This window comes from Chlorocebus sabaeus, chromosome X, assembly GCF_047675955.1.
Source record: "Chlorocebus sabaeus isolate Y175 chromosome X, mChlSab1.0.hap1, whole genome shotgun sequence".
NCBI classification, from domain to species: domain Eukaryota; kingdom Metazoa; phylum Chordata; class Mammalia; order Primates; family Cercopithecidae; genus Chlorocebus; species Chlorocebus sabaeus.
The window spans coordinates 108761569-108778206 of NC_132933.1; the positions used below are offsets into that span (position 1 = coordinate 108761569).

General features: G+C 40.6%; 1 pseudogene; it reads right to left on the bottom strand.

Moving 5' to 3' along the window:
• Nucleotides 1-8058: 8058 nt before the first annotated feature.
• On the bottom strand, nt 8059-9686 carry LOC103231845 (RNA-binding protein 39 pseudogene; annotated as a pseudogene).
• Nucleotides 9687-16638: the final 6952 nt, after the last annotated feature.

The following is a 16638-nucleotide window of genomic DNA, read 5'->3' on the forward strand; positions in this document are numbered from 1 at the left end:
CCTACAGAGTTTAAAAGATTTTGGGAAAACAATCCAAAGGACACTCACTTCTTACTCATAAAGATGCCTTAAGGTACCCTTCACAAGGAACTGTGACAATGAGGGGCCTTACAAACTCAGGCTGTAGTTCTCTGAAAGGGACTTGAAGTGGGAGACTGAGTTCCGTTTTCTTGGCTCCATGTCCAGCAGCTTCTCTCCACCTGCCTGTGGAATAGGCAATAAGTGCACCATGGTGGTGGCACATTACAAATTGCAAAAATTTGACTATCTCTCCCTGCTGCACCCCACCAGCATCCCCCAGTCTGGAACTCAGCCCCAAAACTCCATGCTGATGTTGTGAGTGGTTGCCACCTACCTTTTACTGCATGCACTTCCTCCTAGATGTTCTACAGAGGCCTTGAAAAGTGCAGACATTCTATCCCATGGATGCATTGGTCAGGGTTCTAGCAAAAAACAGTTGACACGCTCAATAAAAGGATAATTAAAGGAGGATTTATTGACAAAAGTTAGCATAGGAGAAACACAAAGGACAGTGCAGGTATCTGTAACTTGTAGCAACCAACTTGTTACCACTCAGGATTGACGGCTTGAGAGGAGGGAATGGTTGCTGGAATAGGGAAGGAGCTGGTGAGTCTTTGAGTTGTCATAGAGCCTGCCACCTGGAAAAGGTGGTTGAGGGATGTCTCTAGCCTGAGGCAAAAGAGCAAGAAGGGAGCCAGAGGCATAAATACCCAGATCCCAATTTCCTCTGCCTAACTGATCTTCTGCAGATGCTTTTTATAGGTCTTTGTATGCATTGTATAAAGAATAGGAATGAATAGAGGGCCCTGGGAGCCACTCCCTTTGCCATTCTTCTTCATTGTTTCCTTACAGTTCTTTCAAATAGGCAGCCCCAGTGCCACACTCTCCATGCAAAAGGAAATTGAGTATAACAAGAAGATTAAAGGCTTGTTTGTTTTTTTAAAAAAGATTCCGGATGGCCATATTCTTTCCTTCATGTAAGCCAAGAGAACATTTCTCAACACTTACCCCTATGCCAACCACAAAGTCCTAAATCTAATTTTCCCCTGAATCCAATTTGTAAAGAAGAGCATATCCAAATGTTACTTAGAAAGTACCACCAAGGTGTCAGCCTGTGGGGTGGCTGGATCACAGACCTTCAGCTTCTCATATCCTTTAATACCTTGTGAGTAGGCCTTAAAGCAAGTAGGAAAAGAGTTTTTTTTTAATTTGAAAAATAGGCACAAATGCCAATGCTATTGTAGAATTTGAAAGTTAACAATAGATGACTAATGTACATATGTATTGCTTTAAAAGATACAACATTTTAAATGAAAATTAACACTTAAATAAAAAATATTCCTGCTTTTTGTATATGATATTGATGGTCTGGCTCTTTAACCTAAGTTAGCCAGGCCAAGAATTGGGATTCTTCAGCAAATAAGCAATCCGGGGTGGTATAACTAGAACTATGTGCAGAGTCTTTTACTACACATGGGATGCTTTCTGTTTAATGATTACTCTCCACTGATAGCAGAACTCTCGAGATCACAGGGTCTCTTTACTGGCAATGAAGGAAGAAAAGTATTCAGTTTCCCAGAGGATTGTTATGTATAGAACTTAAGGAGAAATAAAATGGTGGGTATGTTTTGTATATTATTTGTAATATACAAATAATTAATATAGTTCACTTTCAGTTGCGAATGGACATTTTTAGATGATGTCTTAGTCTGTTTGGGCTGTTGTAACAATGTACCATAGACTGGGTGGCTTAGACAGTAGACATGTATTCCTCACAGTTCTTTAGGCTGGGAAGTCCAAGATGAAGTGCTGGCTGATTTTGTTCCTGGTGCAAGCCCTCTTCTGGTTGCAGACAACCATCTTCTCATTATATCCTCACCTGGTAGAAAGATGATGCGTGCTCTTGGGGGGAGTGTCTTTTATAAGGGCATTAATTCCATGTATGAGGGCTTTCCCTTCATGACGTAATCACCTCCTAAAGGCCCCGCCTCCTAATACCATCATCTGGGAAATTAGAGCTTCAACATATGAACCGGGGGTCAGGGGACCTCAAACATTCAGTCTGTAGCCTATGGAAAATGAAAGGGAAAAAGTGCAAATCAAGTTACTCTGCTTAATAACACCTTGTGTATTCAAAAAAAAAATTCTCCCTAGAAATTTGATGGCTTTTACCGATTAGGCTTTCTTAAATTATTGGGACAGAGTTTCTAAAGTTAAGACAACAAATGAGTGCCTTCAGCTGACCCAAAATTGGCCTGTGGACAAGGTTAGAAGTAGGTATGCATTTATAAACATATAATCAGATAAGAAGCAGATAACATGTTTCCTTCATTCAAGAAGCACATTCCTAGGAAGAACTAGGGCATCACATCCCATACGTACTCAGAGAAACAGCTGTGACAATTAAGACTGAGCCAGGCAGAAATGCTTTTGGTGAGGAGTCAGCACCTGGCAATTTACCAGTCTCGGGCTCAGGTTAGAGACCATAATCATTCAAACACATGCCTTGGTTGGTTTCTTGTCCACAAGAATCATGCGCAATAAGATGGCTGGGTGTTATACGAGTGAGATTTCAAATACAGACATTCCTCTAAACTTCAGCTTCAGAGAAGTTGATCCTGCCCTCTGTTCATTCCAGAAAAATGAGTCCCCAATAATTATTTGATAGGATTCAACAAAGCAGCCAGAAGTTTTGACAGGGAGAGAGATGAGTGCATTAATAAGAAAAATCATGTAGTGACAATATTTAGATAGTTTATAGACTATTTCAGTGTTTCCATTTCTACCTTATTGTTTTGAAATGAATATTTAGCCCAGGAATTTCACAGCATGGTTATGTACTCCCCTACTTTCCCCCCTACCCCCCACCCCCAAGGTTTTTCTCTCACAGACCCTGAAGCTCTTGGCAGAAGATCTTCTGAAAATTTGCTTCTGGGAATAATCAAGAGGTGAACTTCAGGTACTACCCATATGAAGATTCCCAAAACTGTCTCAGGTTATAATACCAGCCCTCAGACTTCTGTATTTTACAACTCCGTGTTATTATTAAGAGCTTTCAGAAAAGTAAAAGAAGCTTGGGCTGCGATTTATCAGAAGGTGGCCTTCCTGTCAACAGGGGACCTGCTTGCCACATCTGAAGTTGGGTCATAGGCTGTACAGGACCAGTCTCTGCCCACTCATTCCCCTGGGAATTTTGGAATTATTTGTAACTAAGTAATATGCTTTTCTTGGATAAGGAATCAACTAATTGCTTATTTTCCTTTGTGTTTTGCAAATCTGACTAACGTTGACTCAGGTAGAATCCTATAAAGTTATTTATGCTGTGGGTGATAATTACTTGCAAACATACTTATAGTTACAGTAAAGCTTCAACAAGTTTATACAATTCAATTATCTAGTCCCGGGTAATGGCTTCTCCTCCTTCTTTTAAAAAATGTTATTAATTGTTCTTAGTTTACTGTTAATGAAGATGGTTTCCTGAGTCTTACCTCTTCAGCTCATTACACAGATCATCAATGTGGAAAATAGAGACAAGGGTAATTTATATTTCTTTGTGAAATGTAAATCTGTGATGGCTTGAGTCTTGTCTTTGGAATGATTTATGTGTAGAATATATTGAATAGCACAACATTTGGTAGGAAGGTAATTAAAGAAAATAGTCATTATCTCACCAAGCTCAATAGCTACTTGCTGCTTGCTTTAGATACTTTCAGTGAAACTTAAAAATCTGGCAGTTCTTTATTTAAAAAGCTAAAATTTCTAGAAAAAGAAAATCATCTACAATTTATGAATGGATTTATTAGTGATTTTTTTTGTTTGTTTGTTTTGCCAGTATATGACAGCTACTATTGAACATGCTACAAATTACCTTTGGAAAAGGTACAAACTTTAATCTTGTCTTTTCAAATGTTAATACTAATTAATTAACTTTTCTTTGGATAATAGAAAATTAGATTTCCCCACCCAAGTTTTGTCCTGTTTCTCAAAATATTTTAAAATTGAGCTTTACCACCAGTAAACGACTGGTGGTAAACAGGTTTATTTGGGAGGTATGTATAACTTGAAATAGTATTTCCAGGGAAAATTACTTGGGAATGTATGTGAACAGGTTTCACCGTTGAACAGTCAAACCTTTTTTAGGGGGAAAAAGTTTCCACAGGAAACTACCTCTGTGGTAATATAACCTACAGCACACTTTTTTTTGTACAATGCTACCCATCGATATTGATTTTCATCTACCTTTTTCCCCACCAATAGGACTTGAAATAGTCTTTCCTAGGAAAATTACTTGGGAATCTATGTGAACAGTCAAACCTATGACATTTTTAAGTTTTATGAAACCTAAATTCACATTCCTTAGACAGAAACCTTAGGGCTTCTTAACATTAATGTTATGCCAGATTCCTTCAGTGTGAAACAAAAACAAAAATATAACTGGAATAAAAAGTGCAGGGTGTGTATGTGTGTTGGTGGGGAGAGAAGGGGGTTAAGGAAACCATTTTGGCGGGAAGGAAAAAGACGTTAGAGCTGTTAGCTCTCTTCCTGGCCATGGCAAATCATATATTCCCCAAAGATGTCTGAAACAGTATCTCCCATCTCACACACTCTTCTACAACGTGGTTTTGACACTCCTTCTATCGTGGAGGGGTGGCTATATCCCCTCTCTGTGAAGCTGGGTGTGCTTTGTGGCACTATTCAACTGATAAACTATGAAAAAAAGTCACACGATGAGACTTCTGAGGTTAGTTCATAAAAGGCCACTCAACTTTCCACCTTGCTTACTGTAACACTAATGCTTGCCATCCTGGGTCTCCCTGTAAACAGTCTAGTCTCCATGCTTTTAGGAAGTCCCACATGGAGGGACTATGTGGAGAGGCCCTGTGACTTCATGAAGAGTGAGAAAAATGGCCATCCAGGTTCTGGTTGCTCCAGTCCCCCACCTATTCCAGCTCTAGTTACTACCTGATTGCAACTGCAGCAAGAAACGTTATGCCAGAACCACCCCAACAGAGCCCTTCCTAAATTTCTGACTTGCAAAAGCTTGGAAAGATAATACAGTGATTGCTGCCTTCATAAAACCAGAATTTTGGGGTGATTTGCTATACAGCAATAATAACTTGCACACTGACACACTGGCTCGGGATGAGGCACTGAATGGAGTGGGGATGGAGGTGGGGGTGAGGGAGGTTCATCTCTCTGTCTTCCCTATTTTCACCATATGTCCTCAGGGCTCTTCTGCCTCCACACCTAGTTACTGGCCATCGGTTCCCATAAAGGAAAAGAATTCCTAAATTCTGGCATTTTAAAATTAAAAAGGCCCTGCCCTACACTGGCTGGGAGCCTGTTCTCCTAAGTGTAAGGCCGAAGTGATAATATCTCTGTAATCCTCCATGAGGCCTTAAGTTGCAAACAGCCTAAGAGAAGCAGTTGAAGTATGCACATTGTATTGAGCAGCAGGGGCAAATCAACACAATTTCCTTGAGAAAAAAAAGCAGCCCCTGCCTTCAAAAGGCTCATGGTCCTATTAAGAGAAATAGATGTGTATATCATTAGTTGCCTTGAGGGGGAGTACTAGGTGGGAGTATGTACAAAGTACCATGGGAACATAGAGGAGTTGGGTACAAGACAGCTTGACTGTGTCCTGTCCTGGCCTAGGCAGGTTGCCACAGTTCTCTCTCTTTCCTCCTCCTCCTCCTCCTCCTCCTCCTCCTCCTCCTCCTTCTCCTCCTCCTCCTCCTCCTCTAGCCACTAATTAAATTGCTTGTTCTCTAATACGGAGATCCTCTTCAGAATCTCCAAAAAAATTTCAGAGATCTAATATAAAGGCTATGTCTTATGCTCAAGCCATCGGGGCAAATGATGATCAAACATATATTTAGTGCACCAAATAGTCATTTCTCAGCTAAGATCAATTCATTTCTGAATTTTTTTTTTTTAATCTCCTTTCTCACCACAGGCCAGTCCTATTTCCTGGTGCAGGCAACAATAAATGGTTGTTGAACTGAATTAATCTTAGAGGTAACTAGTGTATTTCCAGAGTTTCATGATCCCTTAGCCATAAAAGGCAAGAATATGATTATGAAAATAAGGTTAGAGCTCTCACATCTTAGTTTATATGAGAAGGAAAGGCAGCAGATGTGATTGATGATGGTAGGGAGAATGGGAGAGAATGTGTTTTGAAAATTAAAATATATTTCAAATTTTTGGGCTAAGAAAGTGAAATACAAATCAGGCCTTTTCGTGCTAAACTTTGTTTGCACTGGGTAAAGTGCAACTTCCTGTTTTGAAGATTAAGTTTTAGTAGGTTCATAAGGTCTCTTGGGGACTCACTCATCTCCTATCAACATAACATTTGAACCATTTTAAATGTAAATTAAGGAAAATATGGATTGGATTTCATTTGCAACACAACCTAAATAAGAGAAAGAGAAAAATAGATTTGGAAGTTATTGCAACCATTTGAGATCTCCACATCCTGGTCAATTTCCATTCTCCTCAACCAGCAGGAGGCCCGCCAGGCCCAGCAGCTGAGCCTTCATTCCTCTGTCAGGACAATGGGCATCAGTTTGACCTCTTGGAATCACTAAAAACAAACACTGAGTTGTGGTTCATCTCCCTGAATTCATTGGGGAGATGCTTCCATGAAACAGTGAAAGAGTTCAAGAACAGAATACTCAGAAAGAACGACAGTTCTTTCTTTGGAGTGTAATTAAGAACACTGAGGCATCTAACAAACAACCATTTTCTTGTGCAGTGTTCTCACACTTAAGCATGCACCAGAATCCCCTGGAGGGCTTATTAAAACAGGGACGGCTGAGCCCCACGACTAGAGTGTTTGAGTCCATAGGTCTGAGCTGCGGCCTGAGAATTGGCATTTCTAACAAGCTCCGGGTTGATGCAGATACTGCTAGTCTGAGGACCACACTGAGAACCACCATTTTGGTGGACAGACACACAATTATAGGCCTTCTTCAAGGGTGGTAGGAAAGCTGCATGTTTTGTATTCATTTATTCACTGACTGATTCAACAGACTGGGCACACAGCCACTCCATACCCACATAATGGGTCGGATATGATTGGTTTACAATGAATGTGCCAAGGTTTCTTAAAACAATTATTTTGGCTTACTCAAGATGACATACCTTCACCCATTCTTGTTTACGCTATAGTAATTTTCTTTTTTCTTTCTTTCTTTTTTTTTTTTTTTTTTGCCTTTTTAAGAGACTTTTATTTGAGTGGCTCTTACAAAGATTGTTGCAATATGAAAGTCATTTGTTTGATAGAAATATCAAGTTGTCTTGTCAAACACACTGAAGTAACCCAAAATTATATTTCAGAGCTTATAGAGCTTAAAAAGAGCAAAGATTATATGCAACCAGACAAAACCTGTTTCTGCATTTCCTATTTCTTTCTCAGACTGCTTTGCTTACCAGACTCTCACTAAACATCTTCAGGAAATGCAGGGATCATTTTGTTTGGAATTTTAAGACACACCAGATCACATAGTATTTATGAAGAAACTTTTACAGATAAATTAATTGAAAAGATACTATCAAGAAATATTATAATTTTGAAATCCCCCTTTCTTGCCAATTGATCAGAATGCAAGATGAGATGCTAACCAAACAGCCCTTTAGCTGTCTTGTATTCCCATACAGTAAATGTGTATTTCAGAAACCTGCTCAACCATTAGCCAAATATCAGCATTAGTGAAATGTGAATGTAACTGCTGTGTAAAAAGTTAGGCTTCCGAAACATTAAAAACATTACCTCCTTGGTCTGCCTTTTTACAGAAAGCACGTTTGTTCTCCTAGAGCTATTCCTATAGTTCATTAATTTTCTACACGAACATTTTAAAAGGCAGAACAAGAGAACAGTTTTTTATACAGTGGAATTTGCTCTTTAGGGAGAATGAGCACGCTGCATTCCAGTTAACATTTTTATTTTTTCAAGGTAACAGGAATTGTATACAAATGACAGTAGATTCTTGCCTCTTTATTTTTATCTAAATAAAAGATAAGATGAATTCTCAAGAAAGAAGAAAAGCTATATACATAAGGGACTATATCTTCCTTCATCGTCTACTTGGAACCAGTAGCTGTGTTGCTGTCATAGAATCAGGAAACAGGTTGTAGTAAGTTGGAAGAGGTACATATGCTGCTGTTATCATTTTACCAGCAAACCACCTACCATGCAATGCATTGACAGCAGCAATAGCTGTAGCAATTGATGGGCACTTCACACACACATTGCCCTGAGCCGAATTTTTGTCCACATAAATATGAATAACTCCTCCATGTTTATTACATTCTTCAATCACATCGTCTTTAATCTCTGTATCCCATCCAACTTCTTCTGTTTGAGGGTTAAACATGTTAGAGAGTTGGAAACACTGTGTTGCAAGTGGCTGAACAGAGGCAGCTGCAGCTAAAACTGAAGCTTCAGTCTGCTGGGAAAGTCTTGTTTGCAAATCTATAACAAAAGAGAATTCTGCCACAGCACCAAATGCCAAAGAGCCACTCATTTGTAGAGCTTGCTGTGCTGCTGGTGGAATCTGCAAACCTGTATCCTCTGCAAGTCTTACCATTAACTGAAGATGACCAGTTGTTCCCAAATCAATTCTAGTCCTTTCCAGTTCGTTACTGTCCAAAAATGAACTAGTACTCGAAGCATCAGCACGTTCAGTAACATGACCAACTTTCATTGGCCTTCCTGCTAGCTCGAATCCATTAAATTGTTACAAAGCCTTTTTGGCACATTCTGAATCAGAAAATGTAATAAATCCATATCCCTTGGATCGACCAGTTTCACTGTCTATCATCAGCTGGATACTTTCAATCCTTCCGAAAGGCTCAAAGATTCCACGAAGCGTATCTTCAGTTATGTTAAAGTGTAATGAGTCCACATAAAGCCTCTTAGGCCCAGTACTTCCCTTTGGTACATTGTTTGCCATGGCTGCAGCTCTGTTTTTTTCTGCCTGTGATGCCTGTACTATTGACTGACACTCCTAAAACTCGTTGGCCAGTTCATCCTATTGCTAGAGGCACTGAGCTAACATCGACGAACTCCACGTAAGCAATTCCTTTGGAACGTCTTGAATTTCTATCAGAAATCATCCTCACGTCTCGAGCCTTTCCTACTGTAGAGAAAAACTCTTCCAAATCCTTTGGTCAAATTCCTGCCGCCAGCTGCATACAGAAGACTATCCTCGCATCTCTTTCCTCAGGAGTTAGATTATCAATAGGTTCCCTCACAGGGCTCTTGTCTTTTCTGAATGGACTTTTGCTTCGGAAACGTCGTCTGCTTAATTTGATACTTTGAGGCAACCCAATCTTTCCTCAGATGGCACTGTTAAACTTTGGTCTGGAATAAGGACTTCTGTAGTGGCCTCTAAATCTTCGATCTTGACTTCCGGAACGGCTCCCTCTCCTCTCTGCTTCGATTTCGCTTCCTTTCATGGCTTTTGCTCTTTTTCCTTTCTCTATCTCTACTTCACTTCCGTTCTTTACTTTTGCTTCTCTTTCGTTCACAACTACGACTTCTGCTCTTGCTTTTTTTCCCTCTTTTTGCTACGTTCTTCATGGCCGTTGGCCCTGCTCAACTGGTTCTCAGCCTTCTTGTAAGGAACCTCAAGCATTGCTTCAACATCAGTATCGTCTGCCATTTTCTCTAAACGCCTGTGCAGGCTTTCGGGCGCCTGTGGTGCTCGTGTTTGGGAAGACACTGCGGCTGCTGCCACCGCCCCTGTCGCCGCTGCTGTTGTTACTGTTAAGTCCCTACGCCCAGGCCGCGGGACCACCCAACCCGAATATTGGGCTGCGAGGATGGCTAGGCCCCAGCGAATTTCAAAAAAACAATGGAATTAGAGAAGCCCATGCAGGACCAGGTGCCGTGGCTGGTGGCTCACGCCTGTAATCTCAGCACTTTGAGAGGCCGAGGCGGGCAGATCACGAGGTTAGGAGTTCGAGACCAGCCTAGCCAATATGATGAAATCCCGTCTCTACCAAAAAATGAAAAAATTAGCCAGGCGAGGTGGCGGGCGCCTGTAGTCCCAGCTACTCGAGAGGTTGAGGCAGGAGAATGGCGTGAACCCGGGAGGCGGAGCTTGCAGTGAGCCGAGATTGTGCCACTGCACTCCAGCCTGGGCGACAGAGCGAGACTCCGTCTCAAAAAAAAGAAAAGAAAAGAGAAGCCCACGCGGGAAGAGCAGGACTGCAGCTTTGGCAGCTCAGGATCCACCCCTGCAATAGCGTCGGCAAGCTCCCTGGAATGGCGGCCGCTGCTTCACGCTATAGTAATTTTCTTCGCACATTCTTTCTTCAGAGAAAGTGCAGAGGTAAACGTCAGCTAGATTAAATTAAATTTAACATCAGCTAAATTAAATCCTCATGCATTAATGGACTCCCAATCAATCAAACCTTACTGCATTTAATGCAACAGTTTTGTATGTTTGAATTTAATTATCTGATGTGAGAGCGCTTTGCTAGTGCTGAATTCTACTAGTTAAATACTTTTCTCATGAATTCTTATTTACACTCTTAGATGGTCAGCATTAAAATGCAACCAAGGGTCAGTTATTCAAGAGATTACTGTCAAACCAAGAAAAGGTAATGTAGGACTCTACTGTAACGAAAGTATGCTTGTCAACACAGAGAGATCACACCAATTCTCGTTAAACAGTTACTGCACAGGATAACATAAAATTATAAGGATGAAAAGATTCTTCCTTCTCAGATCTGTACCTTTCCAATCATTTTGACACTCTGGACAGGAGATCTCATATCCACCTACTTTTTTCATGGGTTCAGTCCATAAACACAAGCTTATAGGACAATTGGCTGCCACTCTCTGTGAAAAAAAATCTCATATTTGATACTGATGCTTTGAGAAGGTTTCAGCAATTGAGGTTCATGTAAAATGTGAAATGTGAGGAGGCAGCCGGAAGTAGTAAAAGGAGCAGGGGATATGGAGTCAAAAAGGTTTGAACTGTACCTTTGCAACTAACTTTCTTTCCTAACCTTCTCCGACTTTTAATCATCTTTAAGAGTAGAAAAAAGAAGAATAGCAATCGTAAGGGCACTTCTTGTGGAGTTTTGAAAAAAATTTAAGCAAAAACTACAGCAAATTATGAAAATTCTATTACAAATTATAATTATTTATAGGATTAAATTTTGTTACATGTGTTAGACCTTGTCAATGAACATGTTGCTTCTATTATTTTTGATTGATGGTTTTGGACTGTACCTAGCCATATACTGTATTCAGATAGGTCTTCTTGGTTTTATTTTCAATGATTACTGTTTGACCATGAAACAAGGTAAATCTCATGTGACCTATACCCAGAAAGAACTCCTTGGCCCTAACCTCATTAGAACCATGATTTATGGGATATGTCATCCCAGGTTATATCCAAATGGACCTCAGAGAAGACAACAGGTTACATCTGTTGGCACAACTTACACTAAACAGAAAATTGATGTTATCTATTGATTGGGACTTCCATTCATATGCTTTGGTCTGCTAGGGCTACCATAAAGCATAACAGACTAGGTGGCTTAAACAACAGAAATCTATTTTTCCACAGTTCTGGAGGCTGGAAGTCTGAGATCAAATTATTGACAGGGTTGTCTTCTCCTAAGGTCTCTCTCCTTGGCTTGAAGATGGCTACTTTCTCCCTGTGTTCCCATAGGGTCATTCCTCTGTACATATCTATGTCTAAATCTTCTCTTCTTATAACAGTCCTATTGGATTAAGCACAACCCTAATGACCTTATTTTAACTTAATTACCGTTTTCAAGAACGTATCTCCAAATTCAGTCACTTTTTGAGGGACTAGGGGTTAGGATGTCAACATATGAATTTTGGGGGGGACATAATTCAGCCCATGATACTATATGTACACCTATTACTTCTTATTTATGTTATGGGATGGAGATAAAAATATTCTTATGTGAGTCCTTTTTATACTTAAATGAAGATAGTGTTTTCTAGGCCGAGGTGGGCGGAGGTCAGGAGATCGAGACCATCCTGGCTAACACAGTGAAATCCCATCTCTACTAAAAATACAAAAAATTAGCCAGGTGTGGTGGTGGGCGCCTGCAGTCCCAGCTACTCGAGAGGCTGAGGCAGGAGAATGGCGTGAACCCGGGAGGCAGAGCTTGGAATGAGCCAAGTGAGCCGAGATCGCGCCACTGCACTGCAGCCTGGGCGACAGAGCAAGACTCCGTCTCAAAAAAAAAAAAAAAAGATTGTGTTTTCCATGTATTCTGCAAGTGGTTTTGACCACCAGAGGGCTCCTGTATTTATGCAATGAAACACAATTATAATACAATGACACTTTCAAGATTAAATATAAAGTTGATTATGAAAGTTAAATTCTTGGTATCTGTGTATCTTCAGTGAATCAATCTTTAAGCATCCCAATGCCTAACCTGATGATGATGATGATGATGATGATGATGACCGCATTTATTGAGTAGCAACTGTGAGCCACCCCTGTACCAGGTGCTTTGCATATATGATCTAATTTAATATTCTGAACTTTTCTGTTACAGTCAATGTTTTGTATTATTTCAGTATCATAAATAAAGTATCTATGACTTGGAGAGGTTAAACAACACACAGCTAGCAAGAGGCTAAGTGGAAATTCGAATCACTAGCATCATCATTAGCACTAGTTTCTTCATATAGCCTTTAGAAGACAGTTCCTAATCAGCTTCAAGGGGTTCATGACCCTCCTGAAATACTACACAAAATATGCAAGTATGTGTACAATGCAGAGATGAAACATCCAAATTTGTTGTTTTGTTGAGAAGCTCAGCTCCACTCTGAAGTCTAGGAAACGTAGATAGCGTGGCAGTCAAGGTTACTCTAACAAAAAAAACCATCTTTTTGTTTTCATTGCTTGATTCATAGTCCCTACAATCCCTCCTCCAAAAGGTTCTCTAAAGGATAGATGACTTCTATTATCCCTTTAGTTTTTTCAGTTGTTATCCTGAACGTAGTTATCCTGAACGTATCTGGCTGAGTTTTCCCTCCATATTATCTAAGACTCCTAGTTGCAAATAACAGAAACACAACTTGTGCCTGAGAAAGGCAGGAGGGGAGCTGGCCCCAGGAACACCCTAGAACCAAGGACTTCAACTCCAGCAGGACCATAACTCATCTTCCACTATAGACGAGCTTTTTCTATCTGATGATAGCTTGGTGTGAATGTTTTAGGCTTATGTCCTCACAGTCTTGGTGCCAGAGAAGGAAAGAGAGCTCTTCCCTGTCAGCTCTATTTAGAAAAGTCCAGGGAAAAGACTGATTAGCCTGGCTAGGAGCATGCGCCCATCCCTTGAGTAATCACTGTTCACAGGAAAGTGGCACTATAGATGTCCAGGCCTCAGTTACGTGCTCTCATCTTTGATTAGGTGGGTGGGACAGCATTAAGGGCAGCTCCCTGAAATCACATGGATGAAGTTAGGGAGGAGCAGCCTCCCAAGGAAGAAACATGCTATTACCAGTAAAAGAGGGAAGAGGTGATGGGCCCACGAACTCATCAAAGATCCACCATAGCAATGACTTTAACCACCAGAGGCAATCCTTTCTCCTTCCTGCCTCAGAAAAGAGCACAGCAGAGCTGGTGGTTTGCAAGAACTTGAACCTAGAATTAAGTTCCAAGTTGACCTTGGCGCCTACATTCTCAGAATTTTTTATTTTGTTTTGTATATAGAATTTTTTTATTGTTATACCTAGCAAAATTGAGCACTATTATGCATTTTAGCATTTTGTTTATTTTGGTACTCCAAAGTGCAGTTGTTAATGATATAGAACACTTTTTGTCCTATGATCTCTCTAAACACACAAACATCTATTATATATTGATGCAAGTGACTGCTATGGACGGATTTATTTTGTTATTGGTGCATTCTTGAGTCCCTGAAGGTCGTATGTACACATGCCCATTGAGACCCACTTCTCCAGCTGGTGATTGTGGGTACTTTGCAACAAATCCCTGGACATAAACATTCTTTGGGAAAGAAGTTAGAGGAAAGAGGGGAGACCCCAATGTGGGGTTCTCCTTCTCTTTGTCTTCCAGATCTGAAGTTCTCTCTATTCCTTCTCCTCTTTCCACATCTAGTTTATAATCTCAGATCTTAGCATCTCCTCTGGGAAGCCTTCTTGGGCCCTCTGGGCCTGTATTAGGTCCTCTCCACTATACTTCTGGGCGTAGTGGAGATACTAGAGAAAGAGGTTGGAGAGGAGCTGCTAGAGCTTTCGGTTTTAGCTTTGATTGATGCCTCTTGCTTTCCCATATGCTTTTGGTCAAGGCAGCCTTCACTTCAGTTTCTATAAAGACAGAATTGGGTAAACAATAAGGCAACTCTTCTTCAATGTTTACTGTAAGTATACATGAGACAATATTTGTGATTTCATAGGGTGTTAGGCTGTGTGCATGAGGCTCTCAACAAATGCTAACAGGAAATACATGCAGTGGTAGAATAACACAGAAGAATAACCATTTATGAAAAGTTATCATATGTCAGCATTGTACTAAGTGCTTTATATGCATTATCTCAGTTGAACCTCATAGCAACCCTAAATGATACACATTATTATTTTCATTTTACAGACAAAGTAACTGAATGCTCCACATCATTCAGCTAGTAAGTTGCACAGCCAGGACCTGAACTCAGACCTCACTGATTCTAAAACCTTAGCACATAGCAAACTGTTAAGACTTCTAAATAAATTCAAGAACAGTACAGCCTCATTATAAAGCTCTTCACTGTCCTCTGTATTTAGTTACATTTGGAATCTACTCGACTTGGCCTTCTCCTCTGTGTATTTTGTGATCATTGGAAAATATTTCCCACTTTAACCCAGGATGCTTATTATTTGGGCCTTTTCTTTTCACTCTCAGTAGAATTAAAACTCAAGTCTATTGTATCATTATTTAATATCTCATCTTTTCTGCTACAAGTCTTCCAAACACATTCTTGGATGTGTGAGGAAAATAATTAGGTCCAGGCAGGCTACAAACTAGCTTGGTTTAAAAAGTTTTGAGAACATTACCTTGGATTGGGCACATACACGTGACATGCCTTATTCAGTCTGATGATGATCTTCTATGGGAAATGACTGAGTCCACCCTGCCCTGCTACACTTTGTCCTACACCATCCTAGCTGGTCCATGCTCTAGTTTTCAGGGCTGAGAATTAAGTCTCTCCTTTTCCCCAGGGTTCTGAGCTGGTGATCACCCAGCCTTGTCTGCCCCATGCCTGCATCTCTAAAGAAAAAGGTCAGAAACACTTCACTTTTTAATTTCTTTTTAAAGTGATGGATACTACATTTCTAATGGCAGCTTTCATCCTTTATGAAAGTACTGAAACACTGAAGTAACGTGATTTCAATAGCAGCTATGTATTTCATTCACAAGATGATCTTTGCCTAAGTCAAAAAGCTTGAATAATTCCCCCCATCCTATTTTCATGATGTTTAAGTTTTGGCTTCCAAGAACTTCAGACAAAATACACAGACAGGGTGGCATATCGTATGGCAAAATGAGCCCCAGGTCATGTATGCCAGAAGTCTGAGAAGAAAAAAGTCAAATGAAAACAAGTGTGTTGGGCCAAATAATAAGAAATAAACAGAAGTGAAGTCAAATCACAAACCAAGCCAGAAAAGAAACAGAAACCCCATTAAGAAAACACACTTAAGGAAATCAACAAAATGCGTAGCCAAAGGAACATCAAGAAGGTTGTTCCCAGATGGCCATCCCTCCTGGACAGTCTCCCCTTGGGGATGGAAAGTCTTCGGCAGGCAGCCAGACTAGGTGGCTTGAACCCAGAGGAGGGCACTACCCATGGAAGGATCTGGGTCTTGTTGACCTTTGGCAGCTTTTAGTAAGCAGAAGTCAAGGGATTGTTTCCTCAAAGCCCAACTCTTCTTAGGCCGGGCTCAGTCCTGAGGCTCCAAAGTGAAGGGCTGGGGAAATGGGGTATGGAGCAGAGAAATAAGGAGCCTCCTCACTTTCCAGAGAAACGAAGATACCGAGGAGGAAAAACAGTTTGTGTAAAGACCATGTACTCTGTAGTTCCACAAGGCTGGGTCTGAGTCCTACTCCTCACTCATTCTGTGACCTGGGCTGATTCATTTTCCTTCTCTGAATCTCACTTTTCTCATCTGTGAAAGGGGAATGATAAAAGCACTTATCTAGCAAGGTTACAGTGGAAAGAAACGAGATAATATATGCAAAATGCTTAGAATTGTGCTCAGAATGGTATGTTAATGATTGGTAGGAGAGCAAGAAAGGGATATGGGGTTAACCAGGGAGTATCAGAAGTTCTATAAGCAATGAGGGAATAGTGGCTTGCCCAGGAATCTCTGCCCTTGTGAACATTTTAGTCACGGTTTTCTTATTCAGACTTTCTTATGAGTGCTACATCTCTCTGACGAGTAAGTCCTTTGGGACCTCCCGGAGAACGAATTTGCCATTCCCAGATACCCTCAGAATTGTCTGGGACAAATTCCCCATGCAAAGATCAGGTGTGGTGTGAGTTCTCTGTGACTGACCCCAAAGATCCTGGCATCTCTGGAATTTCCTGGGTATCAGGAATTGGGTCCAGGGA